The sequence below is a fragment of the Geospiza fortis genome, unplaced genomic scaffold (genome assembly GCF_000277835.1).
Source record: "Geospiza fortis unplaced genomic scaffold, GeoFor_1.0 scaffold275, whole genome shotgun sequence".
In the NCBI taxonomy this organism is placed as follows: Eukaryota; Metazoa; Chordata; class Aves; order Passeriformes; family Thraupidae; genus Geospiza; species Geospiza fortis.
In genome coordinates, this window is record NW_005054341.1 from 3,121,555 (window position 1) to 3,136,258 (window position 14,704).

Here is a 14,704-nt window from a genome sequence, read left to right on the forward strand (position 1 = left end):
AGAGCGTGTCAATCATGAGCTGCTTCTCTTCTGCTTTTTCCTTTTGTTACTCCTTTGTGCTTTTATTAATCTCTTACAATCTGGATTTCAATGAAACCTTTATTTTTATTCCCCAATTTTTGACCTTGTAGGATGACACCTTTTAATGGCTAATCTGGAGGTTTGCTTGTGGCTCTGACCTCACCTTGCTACTCTGGCATTAATTCTACGCACCAAGCTGCACCTTGTGATCAGCTGCACACGCTGACAGATGCATCCCCAGAATGCCAGCTTTCCCAGAGTCCCTTTTGGGCTTATTGAGAGAAATACATGGGGTGAGTTCCTCAAGACACCATCAAGGGAACAGAAAAAGTTTAAATTTTAATAGCCCGTTCACAGCACCCATTCTTACCAACACCTTGTCCAAACCTGAATCCCAAAAGGAGAGATAAAAAGCATTTTTCACTTCCCCAGAATCCATTTCCCCATGAAGATGGAGGGAAGAGGACACACACTTCAGCCTCATACCTTCACAGCACTTTGTAAAACAAACTGATTTCTCTGGGAGGGTTGCTACTCTCGGCAGCTTTCCCCAACCTTTCCTTTATTCCAAAGCCATTTCAGGTACTGCACTTTGCACCTCTGTGTGCAGGTCGAAATATTGTACAACAGCTATGTTTCAACAGCAGCACACAGTCATTCAGTAGACAAAGATGTGCTCAGAGCTTCATGAATACATTCAGCAGTTAGGAGTTGGGGAGAGAGGAGCACAGGGACACGGATTTACTGTTTGCATTCATTTCTGGGCATGAAACATTTTTCTCTCATTTAAAGAACTGTATTTGACTAGTTTGACATGTTGAAGATCCAGCTGGAGAGCAGCACCAGATGAGACCATGCTCACCAGCAACAAGGAAATGTCTCCAGTGTACGTTTCCTTGCCAGTGGTTTCAAGGAAGTGACAGGCGGCGCGGGATGCGCGGATCAGCTGCTTCACTGTACTTGTTCCACATCCCAGCGCTGGAGAACTCACCCCACTGCTCAGGAGATCAGCACTGTCATAGCAAACGGAGGGAAAATTGTCCAGGAGGATTGGAAAGATGGGAGCAGATCCCTCCCAACACCTCACACAGCGCCTGTGCTCAGGCTGTGCTGCTGGAGCAATGCTGACCACTCTGCCATGGAGCCAGGAGCACTCCAGCTTTGACTCCAGCTTTGCTGGTAAATTCAGTAGTGCCAGGGGTGTTCCTGGGCACTGAGACAATTCTGCCTGCGCTTAAATCACCAGCAGCTTGGACCAGGGTCAGCTGCTGCTCTCCCACAATTCCTGGGTCAGGTTAGGACTTACTGTATGGAAGGACAGATGCCATTCTCAGATGGCAATTTACAATAGGACACAGGTGACCAAATGTCTAAATGTTCCAGAAGCCAGGGTTCCTGTAAATGAAAGGACTGAATGCAGGGCTGTGGAAATCAGTATGGTGACTCCCTGTACCCCAGACCTGCTCCCTTCAGTTAAATAGGTAGCTTAAATATTCAGATTCATATTCAAGGCTAAAAGTACTGTTTGCATTTTCCCCTTCTATTTGGCTGTCCACCCTATGTATAAATTTGAGTCTTGTCCATCACTGGGACAGTGATTTCCAAATATAGATATCTGACTTCCTCTTGGCAATTCTGAGTGGGTGTTTAATGTAGGTAAATATGAACCATCCTCTGGAGGAGCCTCTCTCTCTGTCCACTGAATAATTACTCATGGATAGGCCTATATTACTAATTTAGGTATTTTAATTTGATACTTAAAAATTAAGTAGCCTAAACCCTCACTGGAGTTCTTTTTGAGGTCCTGACACTGCTTTCCACAAAGTTCATTGGATCACTCTTCTGTTAAGTAACCTTGATTGCTGAGCAACAAAAAATGTTCTTCCTCTTATCTGTGCCTTTTTTTACAGGATAAAAAATTGTAAATACAGGTGTAAATTGTATCCTACCATGGTTTTTGGTGTAAAATTTCGAGGACAGGTTTCCCAATGAGGTAAACAAAGCTTAACACCCTCATCTTCCAGATTCTGGGATGCAGTGTTTCTTTTGCTATGATCCATTTTGTCCTTCCCTTTTGTACCAAACCTCCTCCTTGCCTCCCAGGAGCTGTAAGAAGCCTCTGCCATTCCTGATTCTGTTCCCTTCTCAGAACACATGAGGACTGGCCCTGGTCTACACCCAAGAATGCCCACAGCAAGGTCCATCAGGCACTTCAGCCTCGGTGTTTCTGCAGGAGGCAGCTGCTGGGAAGCGTGAGGCCAGAGGCCAGTGGGAAAGGAAAGATGCTCATCAGCCTTCCCAGCCTAGTTCTGCCCTTTCACCTCTGATTAGTCAGCTCAGAAATGTCTCAGCTGGAGGATGCCACTCGGGCCCTGTTAGATTGAGAAGGTGGGTGAAGCTGCAGGTGTCAGGGGACCAGGGATGCCACTGTGCTCCTGCCTTCTCTGGGAAATCCTGACTGCCACTGATGCAGTCACTGCTGCTGCCTCTGTCCCAGCTGCCTTAAGCTGCCAACCAGTTTGATAAGAAGGATGTGCCTTTAGAACACCAGGAAAAGCAAGGCCACCGTTCTGCCCTGCCAAAACTGAGAGATCAGAATCAGCTCATTTAGTTAAAATACTCTGTATAATGGACAAAAACATACAACTGTTGGGTTAAACAGGAAATTGCCCTCTCCCTATGGAAGCTAAGATTTCCAAAGAACAAATAATTGCTCAGGACAGAGCAATGAAAAACTTGTCATGCATCAACCTGAAACTACCTCACTAGTAAAGAAGAATTACCTTCTAGATTCCATAGATTCTTTCCAAGATGCATGACATTGTGCTTCTTTCTAGAAGTTATTTTTAATTAAATACTTCCAAACAGTTAAAAAATCAGTGCTGCATTTACCAAATCTCAAATTGGGAAAGTGGCCTCAAATTTCCCTGTGTGGTAGATCAGCTTTAGAGGACAGCAATGGCAAAGTGGCTGCAAGTGCCAATAAATAAATAAATAAATAAATAAATAAATAAAACCTAACAGTGGACAAGCAGTCAGGATGTCTGTCTGGGAAGTGCAGTGCCTTGGGTATAAATCAGTGTAGCTCCACTGACTTTGCTGACACCAGGGCAGTGACACCAAACTGCATTTGGGCTGTTTGTACCATCACAGCATCATCAGCTGCTTCCCAGAGCTTGCCTAGCTCCTGGGGCAAACACATGCACCACCTGCACCTGAGAACAATCACCCCAAAGGAAAGTCAATCTATCTAAAAAGTATTCTTCTTTTCATTTGAAATAAGGTAAATGAATCCAGATTGTGGTGGGTTTTTTTTTTTCCCAAAAGCAAATGCAGAGAGTGATTGAAATAATTTTTCTATAAAAAGAGAAAAGGCTCAACATTTAAAACTTCTCATTATTATTTTTTTAAACATCAGAATTCTTCACTACCAGTCCAGCTGCATAATGTTTCTGAGATGATCCCACCAGCTATTTCTCCCTGCAAATCAGGGGACATGATTAGATCCTAAGTGGCTTAAGACCTGGCTGCTTCGGAAATCTCCTCTCTTCTTATTGTCACATCAACAAAGATCAGCAAAACTGTTACACCTGGAATCCCTTTCATATAAACAACAGGAATTGGTTTAGCTTCGTATTCCACACAGACAATCCTCAATTTTGGAATTTTATCCTTTCTGATTCAAAGACCCACTTTATTAACCTCTGGAGGGTCTGCCCAGGACTATCTATTTTAATTAAGCAATTCAAGAAGTGGGCAGCTGAAGGCCAAGGAACCTGGTTATTATTGCTATGATTACTTTGAAAGAGTATTATTCATTTGCTGCTGCTTGCTTGTTGCATACTTGCTTCTTTTATTGCTATACAAAGGTGTTCAGAAAATGTGAGCCTGCTTTTAAATGTTGAAGAAATCAAAATTGACAGCAGTGTATTACAGAGGGCAAAGGCAGGGATGGGCACCACAAACACTCTTGAAGTCTGGGCATCATCCTGAAAGTTTTCTGGTATTATACGAACAGATGAATAAAGCAAATTGCAGGGGGACCCACACATTTTTCTTTTATCTATTAGGGTACATTCCTGGTGGTTTTGTCCCCGATCACATGTAAAAACAGCTCAGATTTTTTTACCAATGGGGTTGTCAAACTTCAGGAACAATGATTCACTTGATAAAATATAGAGAGAAGAAAATACAAAATTACTGGGGCCAGAGCCTCTTGGGCCTTCCAGAGCCATGGGCTGAATTCATCTTTGCTGAAGTGACCCAACCTTTGAAAGTCCCATGGAGGAATTGTTGAATTACAGATTGTAATGCTTCTCCCAGATGCTGTTTTCCTTAAAAGGCATCATTCTCCCTTTCTCATTCCCAGGCATGTTTTCTGACAATTCCTTCTCAGTGGGAACACAAGTTGTGTCCCATGTTCTCTTTGGCATATGAAGAATTCACCACCTCACCTTAAAGAAAATTTTGCCCTGATTTCCCATTTTTCTTTAGTTCAGAAATGGCAGCCATGTTTGGAAGCACATTCTGTATCTAGTTTTCAGTGAGTTACAAGCCTACAGCATTCCACCTGTAATTCCTTCAGATTGTAGCACCTTGCCTGGGATCAAATGAGGCAGACAGGCCATTTGACATAACCAGTAAAGCCATCCCAGGCCCACATGAACACATCCTTTTTCTAAGACGTCCTTTGACAAAAACACCGAGGCAAATGGTGGGCAAACTATGTAAGTTAGAAAATACCCATTTTGTACATTTGTTAGGGGCCTTTTAAAAGAAAATGTGCCATTATGAGATAATAGCTGTGTCTAAGGTTCATAAAGGAGCATAAAGAAGTGAGGTGTTCAAATTCCATTTCTCACTTGCAGTGTTTCTGCTTAACTGGTCATCTATCCAAGACTCCCAAATATTGTAAAGTAGATTTTAGCACCACAGAAATGACTGGTGATGGCAGCAATGTGAGAGCAGCAATGACAGACTGTCCCCAATGAATATTCCCCCTAATAAAACCACACTTACAATCTGTGCTCCTCCCATGTTTTCTCAAGGCATCATGAATCCAATCCTCAACCACTGTAAATCACTGCAGCTCCCAATTTAAAATGGGTGAGGATCAGTCAATGAGTCTTTAAGGAGAGCTGGGTTGTTTTCCTGTAACTGTTACAGATAGATGCCACAGGAAGGAAATATTTTAAAGGCCAGCTGAAGTAGAAAAAGCCCCCATAAATAATATCCAATAAAATTCCAGTCCTTGGAAGAAGCTCCAGAACCTAATCTAGTGCTCAGGTCCATGGATTCTGTACATGGCACTGGAAAGCTGGGAACACAGGGGCTGTTTGCTGTCACTGCATTTCAAACTCCGCTGGAGGACCAGGACTATGATCTGGACAAATCAGGTGTGCAAACACCACACACAGACCTGGGGAAATCTCCGTTACCTCTCCCTCAGCCAGGGAAGATCCCACACACTGCACAGCCCATACAGGTCCCACAGTAATGCTGGGAAGCAGGATTTCAGGAATCTGCACAGCCCTGGAATGCAAACTTACAATAACAAAGACATCAAACAGTTCCATATAGCAGCTAAGGGTATTTTTCTCTCCTGCATCTCCCACTTTCCCTTTCCAAGCAGGATCTGGTCCCTCGTTAAGAATTTCTGACTTCTCTCAGGACTGAAAATCTTTGAAAAGACACCTTTTTTCCCCCAAAAAAAACCTTCCAACTGCTTTGCTCTCTATTTAAATAAGAAATACAAATATGATAATATAACTGCAGACTAGGAATTCATTCTTACTCCGGTAATTGTGTTCCTTATGTTTCAAAAAAATGGGCAGGGCTCAAAGACAAGTCTTTGGAAAAAGCACTACAATCCTACAGGGACTTGTAGATAAAATCACATGTACAATTTCATGTTAAGTAATAAAGAGTTAATGGTAATTAAAAAAACACATGACTTTAGTAATCGCTGAATCATTTTTTTAATTCAGCACTTACATTTAGAGGGGTAGATTTTTTAATTTCACAGAAGCTTTGCTTATTATTAAACATTTCCGAGAAGGTTTACAACCATAAATTGTGGATTTTTCTGTATACAGCAATTCTATTGTTATGACTTAACCTAAAGAATACTAAATTAAAATTGATTTACTAAATAGGTTAAGGATAGCATACTTATTCAAGATTTCAACCCTATTTCATGCTTAGACAGGCAGATCTTAATTATACACAAAAGAATACAAATGTTATTAGCATGATAATAATTATTTAGAAGTCGTCCTCTTTAAAAAAAAAAAATTAAAGCAGTATTGTCATTCGTGCAGGCACATTTTTCAGTGGAGTGACAGCTCTGCTAGTCCTAGATATGTTCAAAGAACATATACAATATTCAAAGCTGTGCAGCCGACATGTTATCAGGATAAGCCGGAGTAGGTACTGCCAGCACGGCACTACACACTAATCATTATGTCCTACCCATGCTACTACATGCAAATACAATCCTTTGTGACATTTTGTCAAATATTTGGAGCTTTCTGCACTTAGTGTGCTTCCCTTTGCACTCATTAACACGCAGCCACCCCGAACCCGGGCTGTTTGTACTTGGGTTCTTCACCAGGATAATGCCATGACAAATTAATGAAAGGCAAATTAAAGATTTAAGTATTTCCAAGTCTGATGGAGCAGGAGAAGGGCAGCAGAATTTAAGTTTGCCTTTGCAGAGGGGTTTCCTCCTGCCTGCTGCATCTGTGCTGTGCAAGATGTAAACACTGCATGCAGCACCCAGCACACGACACCCTGGATAAATCAATTTATAGGTGCTGGGCTTGCCCAGCCCACGCTGCAGGTCAATACTGGCTGTCAATGAGCCCACTTCCTATCAGGCTGAGCAAATGTAAAAATGGCTCAGGACTAAACACTTGGCTCCCGTACAAACGATGCATTTCTCAGCATTGATTTGCCAGAAGTGTTTCTGTTGTCTTGTTGCTCTAGGCTGGCATTTTTAATTATTTCTGAGACAAATGGAACGTTCATACACAGAAAATCTGTAGGGCTTCTTGTTAAATTAATAAAATAATAATGAAAGTAGTCATATTGGACTGCAAACTGTCAAAATACCTGAAAAGCTCTACAGTGATCTACATGCTTAAGCAAACCAAAATGCTTCCCCGTGTTATTTTAAATCCTAAGTACTACGACATAAAATAGATTGTATAGTGTCCATTGTATACAATGACACCTACTGTGACAAAACCGACTATGTTTAATGACCTTTTTAAATCTTATACCTAGAGTCCATAAAAGCATTGTAATTCAGTTGTAAAACACACTTTAATAATCAAAATGCAGCTGTTAAAATAGCATTGCTCATAATTCTAACTTCAGGCAATTTTTTTGTTTTTAATGCAGAAGAGCAGACCACAGTTTAAAATTCCTATGAGGTCACTATTGGCCATTACAGTGTTTTTTTGCAACTTAATAATAGATGTTTTAAAGTTTAAGTGCAGCCTCAGGCACTCATAAGCATTTATTACAAATCGCTGGTTGCCTCCCTTATGCAGAGAGGAATAACATTTACATACAGTAGCACAGATTAATAAGATAAAAAATTTGAAAAAGCCGTCAGTCAGGGAGTGAAACTGGTGCTAATAAAGCCCACTATATTCTTCGGAAATATCAAGCCGTCTGTTCCAATATTTTGCCATTCCCCATGAGGTATACAAATCCAAATCAGATAAGACTCCAGCAATGCCAAAGACATGCTGCTCTGCTCTCCAGTGGCATCCAGCTGAATCTTTTATTTATCTTCAGAGCAATTGTACATTCTCGGGTACTAAAGACTGAAATAAACCCAACATCCCTCATCTGAAAGTTTCATAAAACAGGGCCCCGCTCCCTCCCTGGTTGCTAACCCTGATTAGTGGCTACAACCTGGAGTAAAGGGTGTGCAACAGCAGGCGAGGTAAAAGCCCCACGTTCTGCTCTGTGATGCTCGCACGGAGCACAACGTGGAGGAAATCAAATTGCTTAAGCAAAGGAAATCTAAGTAGCCTCACACTTCCTTGCTTTCTATTAGACACAAAGCTCAGGAGCTGGGCTGCCAAAGGCATTAGGAACAGCACAGGTCTTGGAAAACAGCACACACAATGTGGCATTATGATTAAACTGCAAAGGTACTTGTTAGAACAAATCACTTTGTAAATCAAATAAACTGCAGCATAAAAAAAGAGTGTAAAATCATTTCTGCACCCTTGTAATGCCAATAATTTTAAAAGTATGGCATTAAGGACAGGAAGTTGGGAAAAGACCAATCAGGAATTTTTAGTAAGATTTCTCCCAAAGATAAACCACGTTTATTTACACAAGTATTTGTGTGTCTCTCCTCCTCTCTCTATTTGAGCAGGGCTGTGAATTGAAGACAAAACAGAGATACGGTTTCCTTCTCATTTTTCTTCAAGAACACTGTCATATTAACATTGAATAATTACTAAAAATTCTAATACACTGGTGTAATATTACCTTTTGCCAAATTGCATTAATCAAAAAGTGAGCCCACTGCAATCAAGTAATTAAGTGTAAAAAAATTCGGTGGATTTGCATAGCCTGTGTGCCCAGGATTGTTTGCTGTGCTGCCGTGGCTCAGATTCCTGGGCTTTTTTGTTTTGGTTCAGTTGCAGAGATGCCAAGGTGAGAAAATGGGAGTAAAACAGTGGATGTGGAGCAGGGAAAAAGTGCCCAAGCCGGGCTGAGGAGTGACAGGCACCTTGCCTGCTCCGAGTGTGTACACAATAAAATAAATCCTGCTTGACCTCCTCAGGAAACCAGACTATTGTTCACCAGGAGAAGTAGTAAACACGGCTGCTTAATTACACACAAGCAAGCACTCGGGTCCATTGGGCTCATGAGACAAAATAAGGAGTTTCTTGTTCTGCTGGGGATTTTTTTTTCCAGGGGAAAAAATTGTATACATAGTAAAGATCATTTCAGGTATATATTAAACTGGGTAAAGTCAGAAAGAGCTCCTTTGTATAATGTCACAAAGCAACCTTCAATGCTAACAGAACAACTGCGCACACAATTATTTTTATAGCCTTTTGTCTCCCAAGTTTATTTGAGAGGGGAGCAAAGGTTTCTTTCCCATCTCAGCACCTGAACTTGTAGAACTGCCGTGCCCCCAAAAATTCTGCGCTGGGGAGAGGAGTTTGGTGAGAAGCAGGGGATTTTTGGGGCTGTTTTTTTGTGTGAGGAGCAGTGTCTGTGCAGTGTGGTGGCTCCCACCAGCCTCTCCCGGGCTAGCTGTGAATAGTGCCCATTTTGAGATTAGGAGATTAGGTTATTCATCACTTGAGATGCTCCCTGCTGTGCTGCTACTATCAGAGCGCAGCCAAATCAAAACATCTCTGGAAGGCATTTCAGAATAATTGAATGCATCATAATTTCCCTATTAATACATATCTCATATTACAGATTATGCATGAAATGTTCACATTATCTGTTACTTTTTGTTAACGTCTTGCTCCTTGCCAGTAAATTTAATACACAGAGTGAATCAGCATGCCATGATGAAGGGATAGGTTACTGATAGCCATTTTTTCAGGATTCAGTAGAAAATTAAAGTAAATCGATCATTTTATAGCCCCACTGGAATGTCTACAAGGGCATGTTGCTAAGCAAATGGTAATTTAAATGTACTGTGTAATTTTTCTAAGCAATTTACTGAAAGCAGATTTTATTTCTCACTTACTTAATCTCAGATGCTCTTTATCTGTTAGTGCATGATGTATCAGTTATAGAAAAATTATTAATCTATGGTTTAATCAAATGGTAAATATACAGCAATTTGACAGCCAGTATACATATTAGGATGTCTTAATTCATGTGAATTACAGTAAAATCACTTGCTATTATCTTAAAAGACACAAGATGATTAAATTACATACATAAAAAACACAGTAAGTTCCAGGTAACTCAGCATAAATCCTAAAGCAACAGTAACCCAGCTGTCTATTAAATTTCACCAAACCCAGCAATACTTGTCATTTACACTTTATTTTATTTTTCTTGCATGAATAGATCTACTCTTTCAAAAGTTATCCAGCAACGGGGAGCACAGCACCCATTACAGCACCCAGAGAATCCACCCGGCTTAAAAATGAAATTGTGGGAATGGAAATTGGGATGGCATTGAAAAAAATGCCATGAATATTTCAAGGCAATTCATTACCAGCTGGGTGGGAGCTGTGCCCAGTTTATACATTCAGTGCACATATAGTGCTTTTAACAAAGAATATTTAATATATACCCAGGTAACTCCTCGCCCTTGTTTAGGCAAAATGCCAGGTGGCTTTCACTGCAAATTCTGCCTCAAAGGCAGGAGGATCAGGCTGATCAGAGTATTTTAACTTTAAGAATGCTTCCAAGTATGAGAATAGTTTAAAAAACAAATAAGGCCACAGAAAATAATCCTTCTCTGCCCCCCCAGCCTCTAAAATGGGCTTGATGACAGCCTTCATTTTTATGAAATACAAAGAAGTCTCCATTTATCCTTCAGGTTCCTTAGAATGAATGTAGGGTCCTCCTACTGCTGATGCACAAAATGTATTATTGTCATTAATGAAAAAGTTAATGGGCCATTTTCTTATATATCAATTTACATTTTACAATTTGAGTATACAAATGATATGTACAGCAGAGAGCTGATTATTTTTGCTCAAGGAAATAGTTTTAATGTGTTTTATGGACATCAAATGTTGTGAATAATGATGCATCCACAGAATGCAAATAGGATGACAGCTCCTGTGCTGTGATCAACAGTCCTTGGATAAAAGGTCTGCAGCGACAATAATATTCTATGGAGGGTCTGAACAGTAAAAAATGGGAAACAAGAGGATACCATGATGCTCAAAATGTACACCAGGAGAAAGATTTGAAATTGTCACTAACAGCATTATTCCTCAAGTACAGGGGAATGGCAATTTCCAAGTGAAATACCCCCCCAGTTTGGAGGGTTTCCCAGCAAATGGGTCATTTGGCCTTTTTAAACAGTGCCTTTTCTCGAGTCTAAACTTGTGTTTTTAACCAAATATGCTTATCTGGTGCATGCCCTGCATTACACGAGGCTGGCAAAATTTATTAGCAGCATCTCCCAGACGTATGAGGCTGTAAATCTCCCAGGATGGCCTGGGCAGTGGGAGTGACCACACTCCACCATGGCACTGGGAGTGGGGTCCAATCTCCCAAAACACCCAGGGGCTCCCCAGGACTGCCTCCATAAAAGGCTGCTTTTCCTAGAGGAAGAATTTCACCAATTCCCAACAGGAGGTTCCAAAGGGGACTGGTTGTATCCATAGGACTGAAGTCATCAATTCTTTTGGGACCTAAAACCACCCTGAGCCAAATGCAGAGGAAAGATTTAGAGCAGCTGCTTTGCACCCCGCAATTCCCTACCACACTCATGAGGAAAATTTCCTACAATATATTTGGATCCTATTTGAAAAATAAAGTACAAGATACATGATCAGACAATTAAAATATTCAAGCGTTTCCTTCCACAGCACTGGACTAATTTTCACCAGGATATGTTTGTGGATTGTTACCAGACCTGCAAACTGTTTTCTAGAATTTCTCACTATGGCTATAAAAGGAGGTGAAATTATTATTTTAAAGTAAGTTTTTAAATTGTTTGTGATCCAGCAATCCACGTTAAAATGCAACACAAGATTTTTATTTCTCTTTTCCCCCAAATCCAGCACTGATAAACAAACTCTGCTGTGCCAGCACTCCTTGGGTAGTCTCAGATTTTAAGATAGACTTCAGTTACAGTGGCCTGTGTAAATCAATCTTAACCCAGGGTATTAGAAACAGAGTTAGCCAGAAGATATTCAGTTCATAAAGTGGAGGGGGGGAAAGTAAGACCAGATGTTGTGGTGGGGTTCACCTTTGCTCTGAGTGCTGTGTGCAGTGTCCTGTAACCACTGGCTCTGTCAGGAGCCAGGGAGGGAGGCTCAGGCTCACTGAGCTTTTTTCAAAGGCATTAAAAAAAAACCAAACCAAAAATAGAAAGCATGACTGGTCTGATGCTCCTCTAAAGGCTCAGATGTTGCCAAATGACAACTGCGTGCCCCATTCCAAAACCTACAGAATATTCTGTGTAAAAATCCTGCCAAAGTACTTTCCTTGGTCTCCCTGAACTCCTGGGTGTTGCACCTGAGCACAGTTACAAGGAAAGAAAATAGAGAGTTCTGTCAGTTCATTGCTGTGTGCCCTAATTAAAATCAAGGTGATAACTACAGCTGTACATGAGCTGAAATATTGTGCACAGATACAAATACAGGAACTGGGGTTGGGAAACCTCCAGGAAACTGCAGTGGGAATCTTCAAACACATCTTCTACTTTCCAAAATTCTGGCTGATGACAGAGCTCTGCCTAGAAATCAGAATCATGAAGGAATTGAAGCTGATGTCATTCAGCTGATAAAAACTGGCAGATCGAGGGCCTTGTTCTCTAGTTACACCTGAAGTTTCTTCTCATGAGGGAAATGGGACTGAATTCCCTTCAGGCACAGCCCCTTATGTTGGAGCACACATTTGGAGTTGGCTGGCAGCACCTTCTGTTTGATTCATGTAGCAGCAGGACAGCAAAGCTCTTGGCCACCTTTGGGTGCTCTCTTTCCCACCAGAGCTTGGGAAGTGCGCATCTGTCATTTCAGGAGCCCAGTGCTGATTATCCCACACTGGCACCAGTGGGATTGGGATGAAATCTATCTGGTCGCATCAACAACAACAAAACATTTTTCAGACTGGTGCTGAGGAATCTAATTAAGCATGAAGCAAACCATCAGCATTTTGGGTGCTGTGGAATCTCTTCCCCATTATGCTAAATCTCAGTAGTGTTTTAACAGCTTTCCACACAAAACACCGCCCTGGAAGCATTTTAACCGTACTTTGAGCTGATCATCTGCACAAAGCCAATGTTACATGAAGTGACAATTCAGTGCCATCACCCCGTTCCTTTAATTAGCATTTCTAATTTTTTTCCAAATCCTTCCAACAAAACAAAGCTTCTGATCAGGGGGAAGGGCTGATCTGTGCAGCACCACCTCAACCAGAGTGACTGCCACACAAACAGAGGAGGGCACTCGTCTGCCCTGAGCTCCAGGTGTTTGTTGTGACACATCCACACTGATCCCATCTCCCGTGAAAGAAGGAGACAGTCAGAGCTGGAGCTGCACAGAACAAGAGGATTTCACCCTCTCACAGAGCTCTCCTCGGGGCTGCTCTGTGAGCAGCACTAACACAACCCCACCAGGGCACAGGCAGCAAAACGTGGAGTTTAGAGTTGGGAAATTACAGAAAAGAAAATAAACATTCCCTAAAGTAAGCCAAGTTAATAAAAACAAAAATATAATTCTCCCAAACATGATAGACGCAATCTTTTTTTTTTCCTGTAAGTTAGCAATCCATCCTGAAAAATACAACAAATATCCTGCTGCATATCGATGCATTTACTAACAACACAAAACTCTCCACTAGCAAAAACACTCAGAATTTGTAATCAAGAGTAAGATTTAGTGTACCTCAGGATATGTGCATCAAGATGCAACTTGTCTGAATAATACCAATAATTCTCTTTTTTATCATTCTGTATCAAACTATACCTTAACTGCGTCAAGGAAGCTAAAGGAAAAAAAAAACCAAACCACCAGGAAAATGTGATGAACAGCTTTTTCAAAATATTGATCCAATCCAAGTCCTGATCACCCCCACACCTCACTGATATAAAAGGAGGGGTAGGTGGGCACTCCTGTGGGTACATATTTCCTCTGAAGGCATGAGGTGCTGGGAGGATGTTTGCTTTTAAGCATGTGGTAAAGTGTTTTGATGAACAAGGATAAATACAGGTTTGCCTGTGTAGAGATGAATGTCTAAATGCTTTTTTGGACTGTGGGTCATCTTTATGTTTACAAAAATACAAACAGCATCTATTTATTTTCAGTTACCTGCTTCTTGTTGTTTGCTATTAACTTCCTAAACAAGATCACAGCATGACTGGTGATAAGGAAAAAGTACCACAGTAGATTGAAACTAGCAAAGACAGCATCAGCCTCAATAAAAGGAAGCATTTTGTACAGCATTTTTGTGGTACAAAAAAATTATTTTGAACATAATCTTTCTCACACTTAACACTCCAAAGATGTTCAGTTGTGAGGTGGAAAGATGGGATTCAAATTTATGAAGGTAAATTTGTTATTTAAAAAAGCAAGGATAAAAGATCATGCAAATCAGAGGCTTTGATGGGTAACTCTATTCTAGGAACTGATTACTAAAAGCAAGGAACTGGAGTTGGCCAGATATTCACCTATTAGCCAAAACTCCTGATTTGCTGACAAGCTGAGAACTCAATGACCAAAAGCATCCCATAATTCCTGTGCTGTAATAACCAGGACAAATCTCCTGCCATGTGCCACCAGCTCAGTTCTGGATTGATGATGTCCAGCCCAATTCCTAATTCACTATAACCCCCTCTCCCTTCCAAGTCATCTAGGTCAGGTGTTGCCAATGGAGGTGACTGAAAATCATCTCATTTTGCTGGGAATTCTAAGCAATCTCGCAGGAGTAGCTGCTTCACCACCACTGCTTCCTGAGAAGACCTAAGGTATGTTCTTCCCTGGAGCAGCAGGGGTTTGTG

The 14,704-nt window shown here is 41.1% G+C and overlaps 1 long non-coding RNA gene across 1 annotated transcript in view; it reads right to left on the bottom strand.

Annotated features, from left to right (window-relative positions):
• Window positions 1-14,704, bottom strand: part of LOC115948023 — a 321,359-nt gene that overhangs the window by 266,385 nt on the left and 40,270 nt on the right. The window lies entirely within an intron of this gene.